The sequence below is a fragment of the Triturus cristatus genome, chromosome 2_2, assembly GCF_964204655.1.
Source record: "Triturus cristatus chromosome 2_2, aTriCri1.1, whole genome shotgun sequence".
NCBI classification, from domain to species: Eukaryota; Metazoa; Chordata; class Amphibia; order Caudata; family Salamandridae; genus Triturus; species Triturus cristatus.
Window position 1 is genome coordinate 1181625177 of NC_140582.1, and position 22086 is coordinate 1181647262.

The window sequence follows — 22086 nt, forward strand, 5'->3', positions numbered from 1 at the left end:
TGATACAGAAACATAATAAAAATAGCTCAATAAATAAGAGGCAGAATCCGTGGTATTAGAGGTTCGGAATGGGCTTTATTCCAATGGACGATTCGAATCGGTGACTCCAAGTTCCATCACCACGGAGGTTCAGGAAGTGAAGTACATACATTATTGATAATTAATCACTTTTATACAATAGGCATTACAGTGAAGCAAATGCAGGAGGCGTAACAATTGATAGTGTAGATAAAACATACATACGTAGCAAAAGTAGGTGTAACTGGGTGTAACTAAAGAACGTCATTAAGTGTGATGTCATAATAGGGTGTTTCCATGAAAGAATTTCGCAACGTTAGCAGAAATACTTGGCAGAAATGCGCGCGCAGCAGCATGACGTGTGATTGACGTGCAACTAGGGGGTGAAGGGGACTTGACATTTAGCTCTACATGTGGCGACAGATGTCTGGAGGGTCAAGTCAACCTAATCCCAAATCATATCTAACATCCTATGTTTAAAGAACTATGTTATCCAAAAGAGAGGTCTCTTAGAGTAGAATCTTATTCTATACTGACTATACTGACTGTTAGTGCGTGTACAAGCGTCTAAGTGTCTACACTAGATGCGAGGGCAGAAGTCTTCCATAATAATAAGGCTATGAATTACTTGCATAAAGACAGAGAAGCCGGGCCTTTGCTCGGTAGCTGGAAGAATGTTTACTTAAACTACTAGACAGGAATGCATTGGGCAGGGAGCGGAGCAGATAATTTCGAAGGTGAAATACAGTTTCTTGGCAGGCAACAGGCTGATGTCAGGCATCGTGAGCCGCGCAGGGAATGAGACAAAGTTCATGGTCACAGATGCAGGCTCAGACTGGAGCTTCAGAGACAGAAAGCAAGAAAAGCTTGATGACAGAATCAGGGCCTATTTGCCTGGACTGTAAAATGGCATAAGTGAACCATATAAAGCCGGTGGCCTTTCATACTTAGGAATGGAATATCCAGCCTATTCATGGCGGATCTGAAAGAGGACATGTTGACGGTGGACGCACATGAGTTTGCGTCTTTATAACTGGAACTGGAGGGAACATACATGTACTTGTGATTCATACATGAAACCGTTGGGGTCCAAGATAGGGGACATAACTGATCAGAAAAATCCATATTTCCACATATTGATGGGCAGCTTGAACTTTGCCTACAGAGTTCTGCAGGCATGTAGAACCTTTTGTATGCACTAGGCTTGGCTTATCAGGTCACAGGCATTGGCACCATAGAGCTCAGTTATCAGCAAGTGTAAAAACAGATTTTAGAGTTTGGTTGACTTTTTTGAAAGACTTCAATGGAATACAAATGGCAAATCTAGGTAATGAAGCGGAGTGGAGCACAGAAATACTTTCTAATGCCGTGGGTGGAGCTGGCTTTGGCCTTTTCCAGCAGGAAGTGGTGTGCAAAAGGTGGCTGGAGGTATGGAAGGTGACAGGCAGGAGCATAGTATTTTTAGAGTTCTCGCTATTGGTGGCTTTGATTTTGTGTGGAACAAGAAGGTGAATTTCAATGTAGGCAACATGTCAGTTGTACACCTATGCACGCAGGCACACAACCAGTACAGGACTTACAGGAGTGGCAATTCCTGAGGATGTTGGTTTTGGGAAATTTGCTCTACAACATTGTTTTTAGGGTGCGGCATGTGCCTGCTGCGAACAATGATGTCACGGATGCACCAACTCAATTTCAGTGGTTCCATGGGCTAGCCCCAAAGGTGGACTGGCTCGGGATGGAGATGCCAAAGGTGCTGTGGTTGCTCGGTCTCTGAGAGCGATGGGATGATCGAAGGGTCGTTGACAGTTTCGACAAAGAAGGCATACTGACAAGCGTGGATTGAGCTTGTTACGTCAGGGGCTAAGTATTGAGAGATGACACTAGGTGTGAAATTGAAGGAGGTTGTGATATGGTGAATGTTATTATGAACATGATTGGCAAATGCTTGCCACTCTGACCTTTACAGGGAAGCAGGAGGGAAGGAGTTTTTATGGTGAACTGCTAAGGAGTTGCGGCTGATTGCTAGAGAGATGAGTAGGAGCATCTTGGACCGATGGCCAAGGGAGGCCACCGTGGGCAGCAAGGCTAGGCTGCCCTTTACAGTGGCATTGTTCAGGAGGTTGCGAGGGGTTTTGCTATTGGTGTGGTTTAATGATAAATAAAGGAGTTTGCGTCATTCACGACATCTTGGCTCTTTTTTGGGCATGTAGAGTGCCAGAATTGGTTGGGGGCAGGGGAAATACAGGTTTGTTTTCTGATGGGAACAATGTGGTGGTGTGGCTGTGGAAGACTAAGATGGAACAGAGAGGACACGGTAAAGCGGTTAAGCTGAGCCCTTATCCAGCAAAGGACGTTTGTCCTGAGGCAGTTTCGCATGATAATATCTGGGCAAGTTTTGGGTAAGGAAGGGGAGTGTTAGAGCGTGTTGGTGTTTCTGATTTGACAAGTTTTCAAGATGGCCTTAGCAGAATTGTGATTGTCGACAACGGAGTTTGATACTCATTCCTTTCGCATTCGGGCAGTGACAGAAGTCAGTGTCAGGGGTGATCCGGGGGAGGCCAATCAGAGATTGGGTGGGCGGAGATCAGATTGTTACAGGCAACATGTAGGTGGGAACAGGTGAGTGACATAAGGTTTTTTCTATTAGGTAGTGTTGCCGGGTCCGAGTCCGCTGTCATTTCATTGTGGATTTGCGGTCACTCTTTTATGAAGTGGGCAGTGAAGCAGGTGGAACGGAGGCGGTTTAGAAGACAGCGATTCCATGGTACCACAGTTCAGATACATTAGTGGGGTAGGAAGGGCTTGCACTGGGGTTTACCTTTGTTGGCAGGTTTGTTCAAGGCTGGAGGGCACCCTGGTGTATTCCTCATCCATTTGGGTGAGAAGGATCTGTTCAGTTGAAGAGTTTAGCATTTCTGAAACAAATGAAGAAAGATATAAGAAGACTTACTGGAGGAACTCTACGGTTTGGAGAGAATGTGGAGAGGTGCATTGAAACAGGCAGCTATTAAGGTTAATAGAGAGATGCTGAGTTTTTTAGGGCAGAGAGTATAGGCCTGGAGAAAGATTAGTTTAGAAGATAATTTATACTTTCAAGATGATGGAGTTCACTTGTGCTTCATGGGCGTGGTCATAGAACTTTACTTATGGAAGACATGGGCCACATCAGCTGCCTTGTTGGGGATTAAGTGCTGATGGTCATTCAATGGGGCAAGAGGAGAAAACCTCATTCACTAAGTAAGGTCTTTTCTTAGGATGCATTCATGGTTGGTCTTGTTACTGGTTGGGCAGATCAGCATGGGGGCAGGGAGTGTGGGGGTGGGACCTGGGAAGTTGGGAAATAGGTATGAAGTCAAGGGGGCCGATTCACAGAACTAATCTGAGACAAAATCCTAAACGTACTACTTTTGGTATTCACAGAAGGCATTTAGTAGTAGTAAAGTTAGGACTACTAACTGTACTACTATTAAATGCCTTTGGTGAATACCCAAAGTAGTAAGTTTAGGATTTTGTCTCAGATTAGTCCAAGGTGAGGTTTGGTTAATAGTTGTGGCCCTAGGGGCTTGTGGCAGGGTAGTAGTTCAAAGTAAAACTTGTTAAAGGTGTGGCGTTTTGGAGAAGGGGTAAATTCTAGACAGGTGTCCAATTGTGTATAGTGAATTCAACCAACTTAGCTTGCAAGGCATGCGCCATGGATGTATGTAACTGTGATGCACGCCTGCTACATTAAAGAGGGGTTTTGCACAAAGGAAGGTTTTTAGATTTGCGCCATCACACTCGAGAAAGAGACAGAATTTAGGCCTCACTGTAACTCTAGCAAGCGCCTGGATATCCCCTTGGGTGATTAGTGTGCTATACAAATCAACATAACATAACATTAGATAAGGCCACTGAGACTTTCAAGGTCTAAAAGGAGAAGTGAGCGAGAGCCTGATGTACTTTGATCTGGCGACTCCTGCAGCAGGTACGGGTGCGATGTTTTGAATGGGCCGGGAGCAGGTACAAAACAGTAGGAATCGCCAATACTTACCTGACTGAGACACAAACAGGTTTGAGTTCTCATAATCCTCCCTAGGACCACTGCATCCACACACTAGAAGACTGTTACAAAGAGGAAAGCTCATATACATGGAGAGGAGCCACAGAGTAGCTGCCACGCCCAATCTCAAGTCTGATAGGCCAGTGAGGAAAAGGGGCCAATAGGAGGAAAGGGGAGTGGAGCAGGGGCGGTCGCCCTTCCACCGCTATCATATGTAAACAGAGACAAAGGACTGTCAGGAAGGCTGCTGTGCTCTTCTCTTTCCGCAGGAGGGATGGACCAAAGATCTGCGGGGCCTCTGTAAATGGTGGAAATCTACTTCTCGACAGTAAAAGTCCATTCCATTTGAAACAGCCTTTACCTGGGTGCAGTTAGTATCAGACTCCTAAAAGGCTATGGTAAAGATGGCATGGATAAATCTTATGGTAATATTTGGGAAATAAGAGGTTCACCCACCATTTCACTGCCCACTTGTTTGTTTCCCGGGAGTAGAGCTAATGGGCGGCTGTATGGCTGCATTTGGGAGTCTCAGAACTCTTCAAGTTCAGACACCTCTAGGTCAGATCCCATCATTCCTTTATTTTAAGGTGATCAGATCCCATCAGATCAGATCCCATCAATCCTTTATTTTAAGGTGATCAGATCCCATCAATCCTTTATTTTAAGGTGATCTGGCAGAAGCAGTTTTTCTGATCTTTGTATCAAACTCAAAGAAAGAGAACATGTTTGTCCTAGTTTTGGCCCTATTGTGGGCGCCAGGCATGAGACATTGAAGCCTGCTCACCTAATTCCTCGTGATTCGATTGGTCAGTTGGTGTAGGGATTTCTTTGCAGGTGAGATGTGGTTGCATCACCTATAAAATGATGATGAGGCAAACTGCAAATCTGGGTCCTCTATGGTTTTGCCAGAATTGTTTGGGGCAGTAAAATGTCCACTCCACATCAGCTGTTGGTGCAAGACATCAGCAGTGAATGGGCCAACGTCATCCTTCGCTATAGGAACGTTTCCTTCAGACCCCATAGGAGCAACAAACCACGCTGTGTCATGGGATTGTCATGTGGCACTAATGATAGGAAGGCACTGAAGATGAACACCAGGACAGGGACCTTCTGTCTAGACAGAAGCAGAGCACCCATGAACGCAGCCAGCTGATAGGGCGGGAGGATGCAACGGGGTCGCCCATTGGAGGATTGAGGCACAACCAGCATTGACTGCATCTAGATTTTGTCGTGCACGAGGCAGTGCAGTGGTAAAAGAAGTCCACGCGCATCATGTGGGAGGGCACAAGGGTGTCAGGAGAATCCGTGGATTACACGTGTTTTACAGGAGTTTATTCACAGTTCATGAATGTTAACGGTATCTGCATGCGACAAGTAGTGCAAAGATTTGTGGAAAGCACAGGGATGAGTCTTGTGTGGAGTGGAAACGGAGAACCCAAACATCAAACAAGTGTGAGCAGAGCACAAGTGCCCCAAGAACATTCCTACAGAATGTGTGTGTTACAAGGGTGTGGAAGCAGACATGCATGTTAAAGGTGTGTGTAGATACTCTCTAGCATGTACATGTCAAATGATATGCAATACAGGGAGGGAGATTGTATATGTACAACCAAGACTAGGTGTATATACGGGAAGTACATATATGTCAAAGATGAGGATAGAGAGGGCGTGTACTGAATGTGTGTGTGTGCGCGTGCGTGTGTGTGTGTGTGTGTGTAAATACGTAGTGAAGGGTACGCAGCCATGAGGCGTCTGTCTGCAGTTCACTCCTGATTTCAGAACTTCCTCCAACTTTTCCGATGTCAGCTGTGTACACTATCACTAGAGAAATCGCAGATTACTTCATATAGGACATCTGCAGAGGGAAATATATTTTGAATAATGGAATCCCTTTTTGACATTCTCTCTCCAGCTCTGGAACAAAGTCAGATGATGAAAAATAAGGGCCAGTCTCGAAAAATTTGTTCCGGTGCCACCACCTGCAAACACCGGTTCAATTTAAGCACTAGCCTACAGGCCGCACACGTCTATAAAACAAACGACTGGTCTGCAGTGGAAACCTTAGGAAAGTCATGCCATCAAAAAGTGTCACGATGCTAATTAGCAATAGCACTGCGCGCTACACAAATTGGAATAGACAGGAACTTGTATAATCGGTTCAAATGGAAAAGCAAAAGTTATATTTCACAGTGACGAGTCCTAGGCCTGCGGGGAAAACGGGTGAGAATGTGGCACTAAGTTTGCACCCAAAACACAACTCTTGAACGTGCGCAGCAACTGGAGAGTCTAGTGGTGTTTCCGAAAAAAACAAATTTACAAGCAGCGACCTCAGGCTGACTTCACGTCGCCTGCAAACTTGGTGTTCCGGGGACAGGCAGCTCCGCGCAGGGGAGAAGCCGATAAACGGCCGAGATAACATTCCGGCCAAAATAAAGTTAATAACCGGGGCTGGAAGGAAATGGGCCGCGCTTTGAAGTGGTGTCGGCCCTAAATGTCCCATCAAACTCGCGGCCTCCGTTTGACTGTAGGCGTTTCTGCTGTCTTCATTTTCCATAATGCGCCCTTTGATGGGGGCAGACGTGTTACATATTAACAGGTGGTGGGGGAGATGTGAACGCTCCTGGGGGGCGGAGCGGCGGTGGGGGAGGATGAGGGATTCGGTTCTGTACACTTTGCCCTCTCCTCGAGGGCCACAGATATGGAGCTCAGATACCACAGATTGGAAAGTCCAGAATTATGCGGCGTGTAATGAAGGCGCGCGTGTAATCAGTAAAGTGCGCAGAGCCTGCGCGGAAGGCCTCGCCTCGCGCCCTCCGTGTGTTCTGAGGCGCGAGGTCACGTGCTGACAGGTTTTAGCTGGGGCAGTTGTTCCTAAGTGCTCCGTACAGTATCGGAGGTTGCCCAATATATACGAAGTGAGGCATTCCGACGCACTTCCTGTTTCTAATGTCTCTTTTGCGGGCAGATAAGGGAGAGCAGATAAAGGTATTTGACTATTATTGCATTCTAAATGCATTTATATAGCGCTTACTAAGCGTGTTGAGGCGCTTTACGTACGGTGGCCACACTCCTCTGGAACAAAAGGTTAGAAGTAAAGTTTGCCTTTGCTCTCAAGGAAGCCATTCCATGCGTTTATTCATAGTAGATTAGATTAATAGACCAGGTGGGCCAGGTTTGACCTCACAGACACTAACCCCGCCAACCTCCTGGAACGAATGGACAACATCGGCCTTACCCAAATGGTTACAGACCTCACACACAAAGCAGGACACACACTGGACCCTATCTTCACGTCCAGCAACACAGTCAAATACAGCCATGCCACAGAACTCAGCTGGACCGAACACTCTATTGTCCAGTTCACCACTGCAGGATCATCGCGCACCGCCACCAACCGCCCCAACGCCTCCTTCCGCAGCTGGAGCAAAGTGAAACAGACTCAGTGGATGGAAACACTCAACACCACCCAGCCGGACGCAGCAACCAACCTAGAACAAGCAGTCCAACGCCGCCCACGTAGTCACACCCATCAAACCAGCCAAAGCCCACAGATCCACCAAACGAGCCAACTGGTACACACCTGACCTCAGTACAATGAACACAGCTGCAAATAACTGGAGAGAAGTTGGCGCACCAGCAGAGACACTACAGACCGAGCCACCTTCAGGTCAGCACTTAACGAATACCACCAAAGACTCACAACGCTTAAAAGGACGACCTTTCAAACCGAATTGAGGCAAGCGGCAACCACATCAAAGAACTCTTCACCATCGCCAGAGAGTTCTCCGGCCCCACAGCCACAGAGAGCACAATTCCCTCCTCACAGGAACTATACAATGCTCCCGCATACTACTCTCACAACAAAAAGTACCTCCAGGAACTTCGAGCCCCAACCCTCCAAGCTTCTCAGCCTCCTCACTCCAACTGAAGCCCCCCCCGACAAGCGCCTCTCCGCTTGGGAACGGCTCACTATACCGGACACCACAGAAATCATGAACTCCATCCATTTGGGAGCACCCACGACCCCTGACCCCACTGCCTTTTCAACCTAGGAAGTAACAAGATCAGCCTCCAACTGACCACCATCCTCAACGCATCCATCACCACAGCCACCTTTCCCAACGCATGGAAACACACTGAAGTCCAACCCCTCCTGAAGGAACCCTCCGCCAGCCTGAGCAAACGCCAGAACTAACGGCCACCTCGCTGCTCCCTTTCTCCGCTCAAGTCCTGGAGAAAGACATCAACCGGTGTAGGAAGCTGGCTCTGTATATACTATACCAAAGTAAGGTATAGTGTGCACAGAGTCCAGTGGAACCCCAGGGGTACCGTAGAGGCTAAATTAGATGATCACTAACAGCTCTGTTTGTGGTAGTGTGGTCGACAGTTAGGCTTATCAGAAGGGTGTGTTAAGCATTTATTGTATTTCACACGATCAAGGCTGATGGCACGCACTCTGAGACTGAATCCAGACCAATAGGACTTGGCAGAGGTATGTGAAATATATTCTCAAATGCAAGACTTTACAAGGAAATGCAGTTGTGGTTGAATTTGCAATTGTTGCAGGTTTGTATTTGCCTTTAAAACAGTTTAAAATACATAAAGATGACTTTGAAATACTTTTAGATTACTTTTGGATTACATTGATTACTCTGTGTGATATGCCTAGATATCCCACCGTGGACCCTACAATACAAAGGAAAGTAAGACACTTTTTGATTTAAAGCAAAGTTACTTTTCTTTCATACAAAACACAGGTCAACACATTTTTAGGGACAAAAACTGGTAACATTGGTTCCTATGAGGAAAAGAAGGTTATCGGTTTGCAGGTAAGTAAACGTCCTGCAAGTATGGCTTTTAGATGTTAGGACCAAAGTTCTCCAAGGTCCAGTTAGGCACTCAAATCGCACCACCAGCAGCACTAGCGCGGACGGGTGCAGGGTGCAGAGGCCCAATGTTAGCAAATGGGGCTGTGGGGCACCTCGGTTGGCGGCTGCTCACGGGCAGGCCACTCGTTCTTGGGAGCCCAGCTTCTAGGGTTAAGGGCAAAGGGGGTCTCAGGTTGACACAAGTCCACACCAGCAGCGCAGAGGCGGCCAGGTGCAGGGTGTCGAGGAGGGGTCGGGAGCCCAATGCAATCCAGTGGACGTTGCCGGTTTGGGATTTTAGCTGCAGGCTCGGTGCAGGAAGTCTTCCGGGAGGAATCAACAGCTGGGTAGGTAAGTTGGAGGGCTGGGGAACGTATGTGTACTTTAGGTCTTCTTCTCTAGTGTGCAGAGGTGCCTTTTGAGGTCAGACTTCACCTTACGGGGCCACAAGCGGTTGGGGGGTCTCCGTGCAGAGGCTGCAGGTGATGTCGGGGAGTCTTGGAGGGGTTAACCCACGGTGGACTTGGACACTAAAGCACTAGGGAGACCCCGCTGGGACCAGTGGGCCACTTGGGCTCGGGCCTTAGGCGAGTGGTGCAGTAGTGGTTCCAGGCATTGAGTTTCTTTGTCCTCAGGAGGCTTACAGTCTTTCTTTGGAGTTTCTTTGGAACAGAGCTGCTGTTTGCAGGAGATCCGGTCTTTGCTGAAGGAAGTCAGTCCTCTTAGGGGTTCTGGAGGTTACTGGCTGCAGGACAAGTTGACTTTTGGAGCAGGATCTCCAGAAACTGCAAACGGGCCGGTAGGGCTGGAGCCAAATCAGTTATTCTCTGCAGTCTCCTCTGCTGTGCGACTTCTTACGTCATTTTTCTTCGTAAGTTGCAGGAATCTAGAGAGGGAAGGTTCAGGGTCCCCCTAACAGGGCCGGACTGGGAATCGAAACTGGCCCTGACAAAGAGCTCGCCCAGTCCGGGGAGTGGGGGGGTTTGCTAGTGGAAAGCTTTGTGCTGCTTTTGTTGCAGGGGGCCGATATTGCAGCTGTGCTGCAAATCCGCCCCAGTAAGAAAGATGGCCCCCTGGGGTTCTAAAATTGCCCCCCACCCTGGCGGCCCACTGGGGAAACGCCCGGTGCCCACTACGGCCAGTCCGGCCCTGCCCTCTAAATACTACATTTAGGGGTGTTACAGGGGTGTGCAGGTTACAACCAATAGGTCCCTTCCTTTGGGTGAGTACACCCCCTATTATGCCACCCTCCGGTGGGAGGGTGGCATGAGTCTCTCTCTAATTGAATGGGTACCCTCAACTTCAAGATGGACAGGACTCAGAAGTGTGCTTCACCTCACCTCCCACACCTGACGGGTGGGGTTGGAAAAGGTGGGCACATCTCTCCTCCTAACTTAGTTTTCCCGCTGATTCTCCACCCAAAGTGAGGGTCAGAACAGGTGGGAGCCAGTTCCCGGGGGAGCAAAAGGTAGGGACAGCTTATAAAGGAGGCAGGCCTTTGAAGCATCCCCTTCGTGGCCCTGTCCATCCTGGGCTAAAGAACGGTGATGGATCAAACCCAGATCTGTTGACTGGGTGTGAGTGTTTGATTGGTTCTGACGCTCCGTCCATCACCACCCCCTTTTGTACCTCTTTGTTCGCCATAAGTTGGCAGGGTATGCTCAGACGTGAGTCCCTTGCTCACTTTGCCACTGAATTCAAGCAAGCCTGGCTGAAGACGGCTGAAATGCCAGAAACCGGTCCTAGGAAGCTTGTTTCCGGTCCAGGGAAGGCATGGCTTGGCAGTTCGGGCTGGACTGTTCCCATGAGGCACAGGGTCAGACTGATTTGCATATGGCCATGTCTGAACTGGGGTGGCAGAGTGGGCTAAAGAACGGTGATGGATCAAACCCAGATCTGTTGACTGGGTGTGAGTGTTAGATTGGTTCTGATGCTCTGTCCATCACCACCCCCTTTTGTACCGCTTTGTTCGCCATAAGTTGGCAGGGTATGCTCAGACGTGAGTCCGTTGCTCACTTTCCAACTGGATTCAAGCAAGCCTGGCTGAAGACGGCTGAAATGCCAGAAACCGGTCCTAGGAAGCTTGTTTCCGGTCCAGGGAAGGCATGGCTTGGCAGCTCGGGCTGGACTGTTCCCATGAGGCACAGGGTCAGACTGATTTGCGTATGGCCATGTCTGAACTGGGGTGGCAGAGTGGGCTAAAGAACAGTGATGGATCAAACCCAGATCTGTTGACTGGGTGTGAGTGTTTGATTGGTTCTGACGCTCCGTCCATCACCACCCCCTTTTGTACTGCTTTGTTCGCCATAAGTTGGCAGGGTATGCTCAGACGTGAGTCCCTTGCTCACTTTGCCACTGGATTCAAGCAAGCCTGGCTGAAGACGGCTGAAATGCCAGAAACCGGCCCTAGGAAGCTTGTTTCCGGTCCAGGGAAGGCATGGCTTGGCAGTTCGGGCTGGACTGTTCCCAATGAGGCACAGGGTCAGACTGATTTGCATATGGCCATGTCTGAACTGGGGTGGCAGAGTGGGCTAAAGAACGGTGATGGATCAAACCCAGATCTGCTGACTGGGTGTGAGTGTTTGATTGGTTCTGACGCTCTGTCCATCACCACTCCCTTTTGTACCGCTTTGTTCGCCATAAGTTGGCAGGGTATGCTCAGACGTGAGTCCCTTGCTCACTTTGCCACTGAATTCAAGCAAGCCTGGCTGAAGATGGCTGAAATGCCAGAAACCGGTCCTAGGAAGCTTGTTTCCGGTCCAGGGAAGGCATGGCTTGGCAGTTCGGGCTGGACTGTTCCCATGAGGCACAGGGTCAGACTGATTTGCATATGGCCATGTCTGAACTGGGGTGGCAGAGTGGGCTAAAGAACGGTGATGGATCAAACCCAGATCTGCTGACTGGGTGTGAGTGTTTGATTGGTTCTGACGCTCTGTCCATCACCACCCCCTTTTGTACCGCTTTGTTCGCCATAAGTTGGCAGGGTATGCTCAGACGTGAGTCCCGTGCTCACTTTGCCACTGGATTCAAGCAAGCCTGGCTGAAGACGGCTGAAATGCCAGAAACCGGTCCTAGGAAGCTTGTTTCCGGTCCAGGGTAGGCATGGCTTGGCAGCTCGGGCTGGACTGTTCCCATGAGGCACAGGGTTAGACTGATTTGCATATGGCCATGTCTGAACTGGGGTGGCAGAGTGGGCTAAAGAACAGTGATGGATCAAACCCAGATCTGTTGACTGGGTGTGAGTGTTTGATTGGTTCTGACGCTCCGTCCATCACCACCCCCTTTTGTACTGCTTTGTTCGCCATAAGTTGGCAGGGTATGCTCAGACGTGAGTCCCTTGCTCACTTTGCCACGGGATTCAAGCAAGCCTGGCTGAAGACGGCTGAAATGCCAGAAACCGGCCCTAGGAAGCTCGTTTCCGGTCCAGGGAAGGCATGGCTTGGCAGTTCGGGCTGGACTGTTCCCAATGAGGCACAGGGTCAGACTGATTTGCATATGGCCATGTCTGAACTGGGGTGGCAGAGTGGGCTACAGAACGGTGATGGATCAAACCCAGATCTGTTGAATGGGTGTGAGGGTTTGATTGGTTCTGACGCTCCGTCCATCACCACCCCCTTTTGTACCGCTTTGTTCGCCATAAGTTGGCAGGGTATGCTCAGACGTGAGTCCCTTGCTCACTTTGCCACTGGATTCAAGCAATCCTGGCTGAAGACGGCTGAAATGCCAGAAACCGGTCCTAGGAAGCTTGTTTCCGGTCCAGGGAAGGCATGGCTTGGCAGTTCGGGCTGGACTGTTCCCATGAGGCACAGGGTCAGACTGATTTGCATATGGCCATGTCTGAACTGGGGTGGCAGAGTGCGCTAAAGAACGGCGATGGATCAAACCCAGATCTGTTGACTGGGTGTGAGTGTTTGATTGGTTCTGAGGCTCCGTCCATCACCACCCCCTTTTGTACCGCTTTGTTCGCCATAAGTTGGCAGGGTATGCTCAGACGTGAGTCCCTTGCTCACTTTGCCACTGAATTCAAGCAAGCCTGGCTGAAGGCGGCTGAAATGCCAGAAACCGGTCCTAGGAAGCTTGTTTCCGGGCCAGGGAAGGCATGGCTAGGCAGTTCGGGCTGGACTGTTCCCATGAGGCACAGGGTCAGACTGATTTGCATATGGCCATGTCTGAACTGGGGTGGCAGAGTGGGCTAAAGAACAGTGATGGATCGAACCCAGATCTTTTGACTGGGTGTGAGTGTTTGATTGGTTCTGACGCTCCGTCCATCACCACCCCCTTTTGTACCGCTTTGTTCGCCATAAGTTGGCAGGGTATGCTCAGACGTGAGTCCCTTGCTCACTTTGCCACTGGATTCAAGCAAGCCTGGCTGAAGACGGCTGAAATGCCAGAAACCGGTCCTAGGAAGCTTGTTTCCGGTCCAGGGAAGGCATGGCTTGGCAGTTCGGGCTGGACTGTTCCCATGAGGCACAGGGTCAGACTGATTTGCATATGGCCATGTCTGAACTGGGGTGGCTGAGTGGGCTAAAGAACGGTGATGGATCAAACCCAGATCTGTTGACTGGGTGTGAGTGTTTGATTGGTTCTGACGCTCCGTCCATCACCACCCCCTTTTGTACCGCTTTGTTCGCCATAAGTTGGCAGGGTATGCTCAGACGTGAGTCCCTTGCTCACTTTGCCACGGGATTCAAGCAAGCCTGGCTGAAGACGGCTGAAATGCCAGAAACCGGCCCTAGGAAGCTCGTTTCCGGTCCAGGGAAGGCATGGCTTGGCAGTTCGGGCTGGACTGTTCCCATGAGGCACAGGGTCAGACTGATTTGCGTATGGCCATGTCTGAACTGGGGTGGCAGAGTGGGCTAAAGAACAGTGATGGATCAAACCCAGATCTGTTGACTGGGTGTGAGTGTTTGATTGGTTCTGACGCTCCGTCCATCACCACCCCCTTTTGTACTGCTTTGTTCGCCATAAGTTGGCAGGGTATGCTCAGACGTGAGTCCCTTGCTCACTTTGCCACTGGATTCAAGCAAGCCTGGCTGAAGACGGCTGAAATGCCAGAAACCGGCCCTAGGAAGCTTGTTTCCGGTCCAGGGAAGGCATGGCTTGGCAGTTCGGGCTGGACTGTTCCCAATGAGGCACAGGGTCAGACTGATTTGCATATGGCCATGTCTGAACTGGGGTGGCAGAGTGGGCTAAAGAACGGTGATGGATCAAACCCAGATCTGTTGACTGGGTGTGAGGGTTTGATTGGTTGTGACGCTCCGTCCATCACCACCCCCTTTTGTACCGCTTTGTTCGCCATAAGTTGGCAGGGTATGCTCAGACGTGAGTCCCTTGCTCACTTTGCCACTGAATTCAAGCAAGCCTGGCTGAAGATGGCTGAAATGCCAGAAACCGGTCCTAGGAAGCTTGTTTCCGGTCCAGGGAAGGCATGGCTTGGCAGTTCGGGCTGGACTGTTCCCATGAGGCACAGGGTCAGACTGATTTGCATATGGCCATGTCTGAACTGGGGTGGCAGAGTGGGCTAAAGAACGGTGATGGATCAAACCCAGATCTGCTGACTGGGTGTGAGTGTTTGATTGGTTCTGACGCTCTGTCCATCACCACCCCCTTTTGTACCGCTTTGTTCGCCATAAGTTGGCAGGGTATGCTCAGACGTGAGTCCCGTGCTCACTTTGCCACTGGATTCAAGCAAGCCTGGCTGAAGACGGCTGAAATGCCAGAAACCGGTCCTAGGAAGCTTGTTTCCGGTCCAGGGTAGGCATGGCTTGGCAGCTCGGGCTGGACTGTTCCCATGAGGCACAGGGTTAGACTGATTTGCATATGGCCATGTCTGAACTGGGGTGGCAGAGTGGGCTAAAGAACAGTGATGGATCAAACCCAGATCTGTTGACTGGGTGTGAGTGTTTGATTGGTTCTGACGCTCCGTCCATCACCACCCCCTTTTGTACTGCTTTGTTCGCCATAAGTTGGCAGGGTATGCTCAGACGTGAGTCCCTTGCTCACTTTGCCACGGGATTCAAGCAAGCCTGGCTGAAGACGGCTGAAATGCCAGAAACCGGCCCTAGGAAGCTCGTTTCCGGTCCAGGGAAGGCATGGCTTGGCAGTTCGGGCTGGACTGTTCCCAATGAGGCACAGGGTCAGACTGATTTGCATATGGCCATGTCTGAACTGGGGTGGCAGAGTGGGCTAAAGAACGGTGATGGATCAAACCCAGATCTGTTGACTGGGTGTGAGGGTTTGATTGGTTCTGACGCTCCGTCCATCACCACCCCCTTTTGTACCGCTTTGTTCGCCATAAGTTGGCAGGGTATGCTCAGACGTGAGTCCCTTGCTCACTTTGCCACTGGATTCAAGCAATCCTGGCTGAAGACGGCTGAAATGCCAGAAACCGGTCCTAGGAAGCTTGTTTCCGGTCCAGGGAAGGCATGGCTTGGCAGTTCGGGCTGGACTGTTCCCATGAGGCACAGGGTCAGACTGATTTGCATATGGCCATGTCTGAACTGGGGTGGCAGAGTGCGCTAAAGAACGGTGATGGATCAAACCCAGATCTGTTGACTGGGTGTGAGTGTTTGATTGGTTCTGAGGCTCCGTCCATCACCACCCCCTTTTGTACCGCTTTGTTCGCCATAAGTTGGCAGGGTATGCTCAGACGTGAGTCCCTTGCTCACTTTGCCACTGAATTCAAGCAAGCCTGGCTGAAGACGGCTGAAATGCCAGAAACCGGTCCTAGGAAGCTTGTTTCCGGTCCAGGGAAGGCATGGCTTGGCAGTTCGGGCTGGACTGTTCCCATGAGGCACAGGGTCAGATTGATTTGCATATGGCCATGTCTGAACTGGGGTGGCAGAGTGGGCTAAAGAACGGTGATGGATCAAACCCAGATCTGCTGACTGGGTGTGAGTGTTTGATTGGTTCTGACGCTCTGTCCATCACCACCCCCTTTTGTACCGCTTTGTTCGCCATACGTTGGCAGGGTATGCTCAGACGTGAGTCCCTTGCTCACTTTGCCACTGGATTCAAGCAAGCCTGGCTGAAGACGGCTGAAATGCCAGAAACCGGTCCTAGGAAGCTTGTTTCCGGTCCAGGGAAGGCATGGCTTGGCAGCTCGGGCTGGACTGTTCCCATGAGGCACAGGGTCAGACTGATTTTCATATGGCCATGTCTGAACTGGGGTGGCAGAGTGGGCTAAAGAACAGTGATGGATCAAACCCAGATCTGTTGACTGGGTGTGAGTGTTTGATTGGTTCTGACGCTCCGTCCATCACCACCCCCTTTTGTACCGCTTTGTTCGCCATAAGTTGGCAGGGTATGCTCAGACGTGAGTCCCGTGCTAACTTTGCCACTGGATTCAAGCAAGCCTGGCTGAAGACGGCTGAAATGCCAGAAACCGGTCCTAGGAAGCTTGTTTCCGGTCCAGGGTAGGCATGGCTTGGCAGTTCGGGCTGGACTGTTCCCATGAGGCACAGGGTCAGACTGATTTGCATATGGCCATGTCTGAACAGGGGTGGCAGAGTGGGCTAAAGAACGGTGATGGATCAAACCCAGATCTGTTGACTGGGTGTGAGTGTTTGATTGGTTCTGACGCTCCGTCCATCACCACCCCCTTTTGTACTGCTTTGTTCGCCATAAGTTGGCGGGGTATGCTCAGACGTGAATCCCTTGCTCACTTTGCCACGGGATTCAAGCAAGCCTGGTTGAAGACGGCTGAAATGCCAGAAACCGGCCCTAGGAAGCTCGTTTCCGGTCCAGGGAAGGCATGGCTTGGCAGTTCGGGCTGGACTGTTCCCAATGAGACACAGGGTCAGACTGATTTGCATATGGCCATGTCTGAACTGGGGTGGCAGAGTGGGCTAAAGAACGGTGATGGATCAAACCCAGATCTGTTGACTGGGTGTGAGGGTTTGATTGGTTCTGACGCTCCGTCCATCACCACCCCCTTTTGTACCGCTTTGTTCGCCATAAGTTGGCAGGGTATGCTCAGACGTGAGTCCCTTGCTCACTTTGCCACTGGATTCAAGCAAGCCTGGCTGAAGGCGGCTGAAATGCCAGAAACCGGTCCTAGGAAGCTTGTTTCCGGGCCAGGGAAGGCATGGCTAGGCAGTTCGGGCTGGACTGTTCCCATGAGGCACAGGGTCAGACTGATTTGCATATGGCCATGTCTGAACTGGGGTGGCAGAGTGGGCTAAAGAACAGTGATGGATCAAACCCAGATCTTTTGACTGGGTGTGAGTGTTTGATTGGTTCTGACGCTCCGTCCATCACCACCCCCTTTTGTACCGCTTTGTTCGCCATAAGTTGGCAGGGTATGCTCAGACGTGAGTCCCTTGCTCACTTTGCCACTGGATTCAAGCAAGCCTGGCTGAAGACGGCTGAAATGCCAGAAACCGGTCCTAGGAAGCTTGTTTCCGGTCCAGGGAAGGCATGGCTTGGCAGTTCGGGCTGGACTGTTCCCATGAGGCACAGGGTCAGACTGATTTGCATATGGCCATGTCTGAACTGGGGTGGCTGAGTGGGCTAAAGAACGGTGATGGATCAAACCCAGATCTGTTGACTGGGTGTGAGTGTTTGATTGGTTCTGACGCTCCGTCCATCACCACCCCCTTTTGTACCGCTTTGTTCGCCATAAGTTGGCAGGGTATGCTCAGACGTGAGTCCCTTGCTCACTTTGCCACTGGATTTAAGCAAGCCTGGCTGAAGACGGCTGAAATGCCAGAAACCGGCCCTAGGAAGCTCGTTTCCGGTCCAGGGAAGGCATGGCTTGGCAGTTCGGGCTGGACTGTTCCCAATGAGGCACAGGGTCAGACTGATTTGCATATGGCCATGTCTGAACTGGGGTGGCAGAGTGGGCTAAAGAACGGTGATGGATCAAACCCAGATCTGTTGACTGGGTGTGAGGGTTTGATTGGTTCTGACGCTCCGTCCATCACCACCCCCTTTTGTACCGCTTTGTTCGCCATAAGTTGGCAGGGTATGCTCAGACGTGAGTCCCTTGCTCACTTTGCCACTGGATTCAAGCAATCCTGGCTGAAGACGGCTGAAATGCCAGAAACCGGTCCTAGGAAGCTTGTTTCCGGTCCAGGGAAGGCATGGCTTGGCAGTTCGGGCTGGACTGTTCCCATGAGGCACAGGGTCAGACTGATTTGCATATGGCCATGTCTGAACTGGGGTGGCAGAGTGCGCTAAAGAACGGTGATGGATCAAACCCAGATCTGTTGACTGGGCTGAGTGTTTGATTGGTTCTGAGGCTCCGTCCATCACCACCCCCTTTTGTACCGCTTTGTTCGCCATAAGTTGGCAGGGTATGCTCAGACGTGAGTCCCTTGCTCACTTTGCCACTGAATTCAAGCAAGCCTGGCTGAAGACGGCTGAAATGCCAGAAACCGGTCCTAGGAAGCTTGTTTCCGGTCCAGGGAAGGCATGGCTTGGCAGTTCGGGCTGGACTGTTCCCATGAGGCACAGGGTCAGATTGATTTGCATATGGCCATGTCTGAACTGGGGTGGCAGAGTGGGCTAAAGAACGGTGATGGATCAAACCCAGATCTGCTGACTGGGTGTGAGTGTTTGATTGGTTCTGACGCTCTGTCCATCACCACCCCCTTTTGTACCGCTTTGTTCGCCATACGTTGGCAGGGTATGCTCAGACGTGAGTCCCTTGCTCACTTTGCCACTGGATTCAAGCAAGCCTGGCTGAAGACGGCTGAAATGCCAGAAACCGGTCCTAGGAAGCTTGTTTCCGGTCCAGGGAAGGCATGGCTTGGCAGCTCGGGCTGGACTGTTCCCATGAGGCACAGGGTCAGACTGATTTTCATATGGCCATGTTTGAACTGGGGTGGCAGAGTGGGCTAAAGAACAGTCATGGATCAAACCCAGATCTGTTGACTGGGTGTGAGTGTTTGATTGGTTCTGACGCTCCGTCCATCACCACCCCCTTTTGTACCGCTTTGTTCGCCATAAGTTGGCAGGGTATGCTCAGACGTGAGTCCCGTGCTAACTTTGCCACTGGATTCAAGCAAGCCTGGCTGAAGACGGCTGAAATGCCAGAAACCGGTCCTAGGAAGCTTGTTTCCGGTCCAGGGTAGGCATGGCTTGGCAGTTCGGGCTGGACTGTTCCCATGAGGCACAGGGTCAGACTGATTTGCATATGGCCATGTCTGAACAGGGGTGGCAGAGTGGGCTAAAGAACGGTGATGGATCAAACCCAGATCTGTTGACTGGGTGTGAGTGTTTGATTGGTTCTGACGCTCCGTCCATCACCACCCCCTTTTGTACTGCTTTGTTCGCCATAAGTTGGCAGGGTATGCTCAGACGTGAATCCCTTGCTCACTTTGCCACGGGATTCAAGCAAGCCTGGTTGAAGACGGCTGAAATGCCAGAAACCGGCCCTAGGAAGCTCGTTTCCGGTCCAGGGAAGGCATGGCTTGGCAGTTCGGGCTGGACTGTTCCCAATGAGGCACAGGGTCAGACTGATTTGCATATGGCCATGTCTGAACTGGGGTGGCAGAGTGGGCTAAAGAACGGTGATGGATCAAACCCAGATCTGTTGACTGGGTGTGAGGGTTTGATTGGTTCTGACGCTCCGTCCATCACCACCCCCTTTTGTACCGCTTTGTTCGCCATAAGTTGGCAGGGTATGCTCAGACGTGAGTCCCTTGCTCACTTTGCCACTGGATTCAAGCAAGCCTGGCTGAAGGCGGCTGAAATGCCAGAAACCGGTCCTAGGAAGCTTGTTTCCGGGCCAGGGAAGGCATGGCTAGGCAGTTCGGGCTGGACTGTTCCCATGAGGCACAGGGTCAGACTGATTTGCATATGGCCATGTCTGAACTGGGGTGGCAGAGTGGGCTAAAGAACAGTGATGGATCAAACCCAGATCTTTTGACTGGGTGTGAGTGTTTGATTGGTTCTGACGCTCCGTCCATCACCACCCCCTTTTGTACCGCTTTGTTCGCCATAAGTTGGCAGGGTATGCTCAGACGTGAGTCCCTTGCTCACTTTGCCACTGGATTCAAGCAAGCCTGGCTGAAGACGGCTGAAATGCCAGAAACCGGTCCTAGGAAGCTTGTTTCCGGTCCAGGGAAGGCATGGCTTGGCAGTTCGGGCTGGACTGTTCCCATGAGGCACAGGGTCAGACTGATTTGCATATGGCCATTCTGAACTGGGGTGGCTGAGTGGGCTAAAGAACGGTGATGGATCAAACCCAGATCTGTTGACTGGGTGTGAGTGTTTGATTGGTTCTGACGCTCCGTCCATCACCACCCCCTTTTGTACCGCTTTGTTCGCCATAAGTTGGCAGGGTATGCTCAGACGTGAGTCCCTTGCTCACTTTGCCACGGGATTCAAGCAAGCCTGGCTGAAGACGGCTGAAATGCCAGAAACCGGCCCTAGGAAGCTCGTTTCCGGTCCAGGGAAGGCATGGCTTGGCAGTTCGGGCTGGACTGTTCCCATGAGGCACAGGGTCAGACTGATTTGCGTATGGCCATGTCTGAACTGGGGTGGCAGAGTGGGCTAAAGAACAGTGATGGATCAAACCCAGATCTGTTGACTGGGTGTGAGTGTTTGATTGGTTCTGACGCTCCGTCCATCACCACCCCCTTTTGTACTGCTTTGTTCGCCATAAGTTGGCAGGGTATGCTCAGACGTGAGTCCCTTGCTCACTTTGCCACTGGATTCAAGCAAGCCTGGCTGAAGACGGCTGAAATGCCAGAAACCGGCCCTAGGAAGCTTGTTTCCGGTCCAGGGAAGGCATGGCTTGGCAGTTCGGGCTGGACTGTTCCCAATGAGGCACAGGGTCAGACTGATTTGCATATGGCCATGTCTGAACTGGGGTGGCAGAGTGGGCTAAAGAACGGTGATGGATCAAACCCAGATCTGTTGACTGGGTGTGAGGGTTTGATTGGTTGTGACGCTCCGTCCATCACCACCCCCTTTTGTACCGCTTTGTTCGCCATAAGTTGGCAGGGTATGCTCAGACGTGAGTCCCTTGCTCACTTTGCCACTGAATTCAAGCAAGCCTGGCTGAAGATGGCTGAAATGCCAGAAACCGGTCCTAGGAAGCTTGTTTCCGGTCCAGGGAAGGCATGGCTTGGCAGTTCGGGCTGGACTGTTCCCATGAGGCACAGGGTCAGACTGATTTGCATATGGCCATGTCTGAACTGGGGTGGCAGAGTGGGCTAAAGAACGGTGATGGATCAAACCCAGATCTGCTGACTGGGTGTGAGTGTTTGATTGGTTCTGACGCTCTGTCCATCACCACCCCCTTTTGTACCGCTTTGTTCGCCATAAGTTGGCAGGGTATGCTCAGACGTGAGTCCCGTGCTCACTTTGCCACTGGATTCAAGCAAGCCTGGCTGAAGACGGCTGAAATGCCAGAAACCGGTCCTAGGAAGCTTGTTTCCGGTCCAGGGTAGGCATGGCTTGGCAGCTCGGGCTGGACTGTTCCCATGAGGCACAGGGTTAGACTGATTTGCATATGGCCATGTCTGAACTGGGGTGGCAGAGTGGGCTAAAGAACAGTGATGGATCAAACCCAGATCTGTTGACTGGGTGTGAGTGTTTGATTGGTTCTGACGCTCCGTCCATCACCACCCCCTTTTGTACTGCTTTGTTCGCCATAAGTTGGCAGGGTATGCTCAGACGTGAGTCCCTTGCTCACTTTGCCACGGGATTCAAGCAAGCCTGGCTGAAGACGGCTGAAATGCCAGAAACCGGCCCTAGGAAGCTCGTTTCCGGTCCAGGGAAGGCATGGCTTGGCAGTTCGGGCTGGACTGTTCCCAATGAGGCACAGGGTCAGACTGATTTGCATATGGCCATGTCTGAACTGGGGTGGCAGAGTGGGCTAAAGAACGGTGATGGATCAAACCCAGATCTGTTGACTGGGTGTGAGGGTTTGATTGGTTCTGACGCTCCGTCCATCACCACCCCCTTTTGTACCGCTTTGTTCGCCATAAGTTGGCAGGGTATGCTCAGACGTGAGTCCCTTGCTCACTTTGCCACTGGATTCAAGCAATCCTGGCTGAAGACGGCTGAAATGCCAGAAACCGGTCCTAGGAAGCTTGTTTCCGGTCCAGGGAAGGCATGGCTTGGCAGTTCGGGCTGGACTGTTCCCATGAGGCACAGGGTCAGACTGATTTGCATATGGCCATGTCTGAACTGGGGTGGCAGAGT

General features: G+C 51.1%; 1 pseudogene; it reads right to left on the bottom strand.

Annotated features, from left to right (window-relative positions):
• LOC146863327 (uncharacterized) overlaps positions 1-22086 on the bottom strand; it is a 76451-nt pseudogene that overhangs the window by 34876 nt on the left and 19489 nt on the right.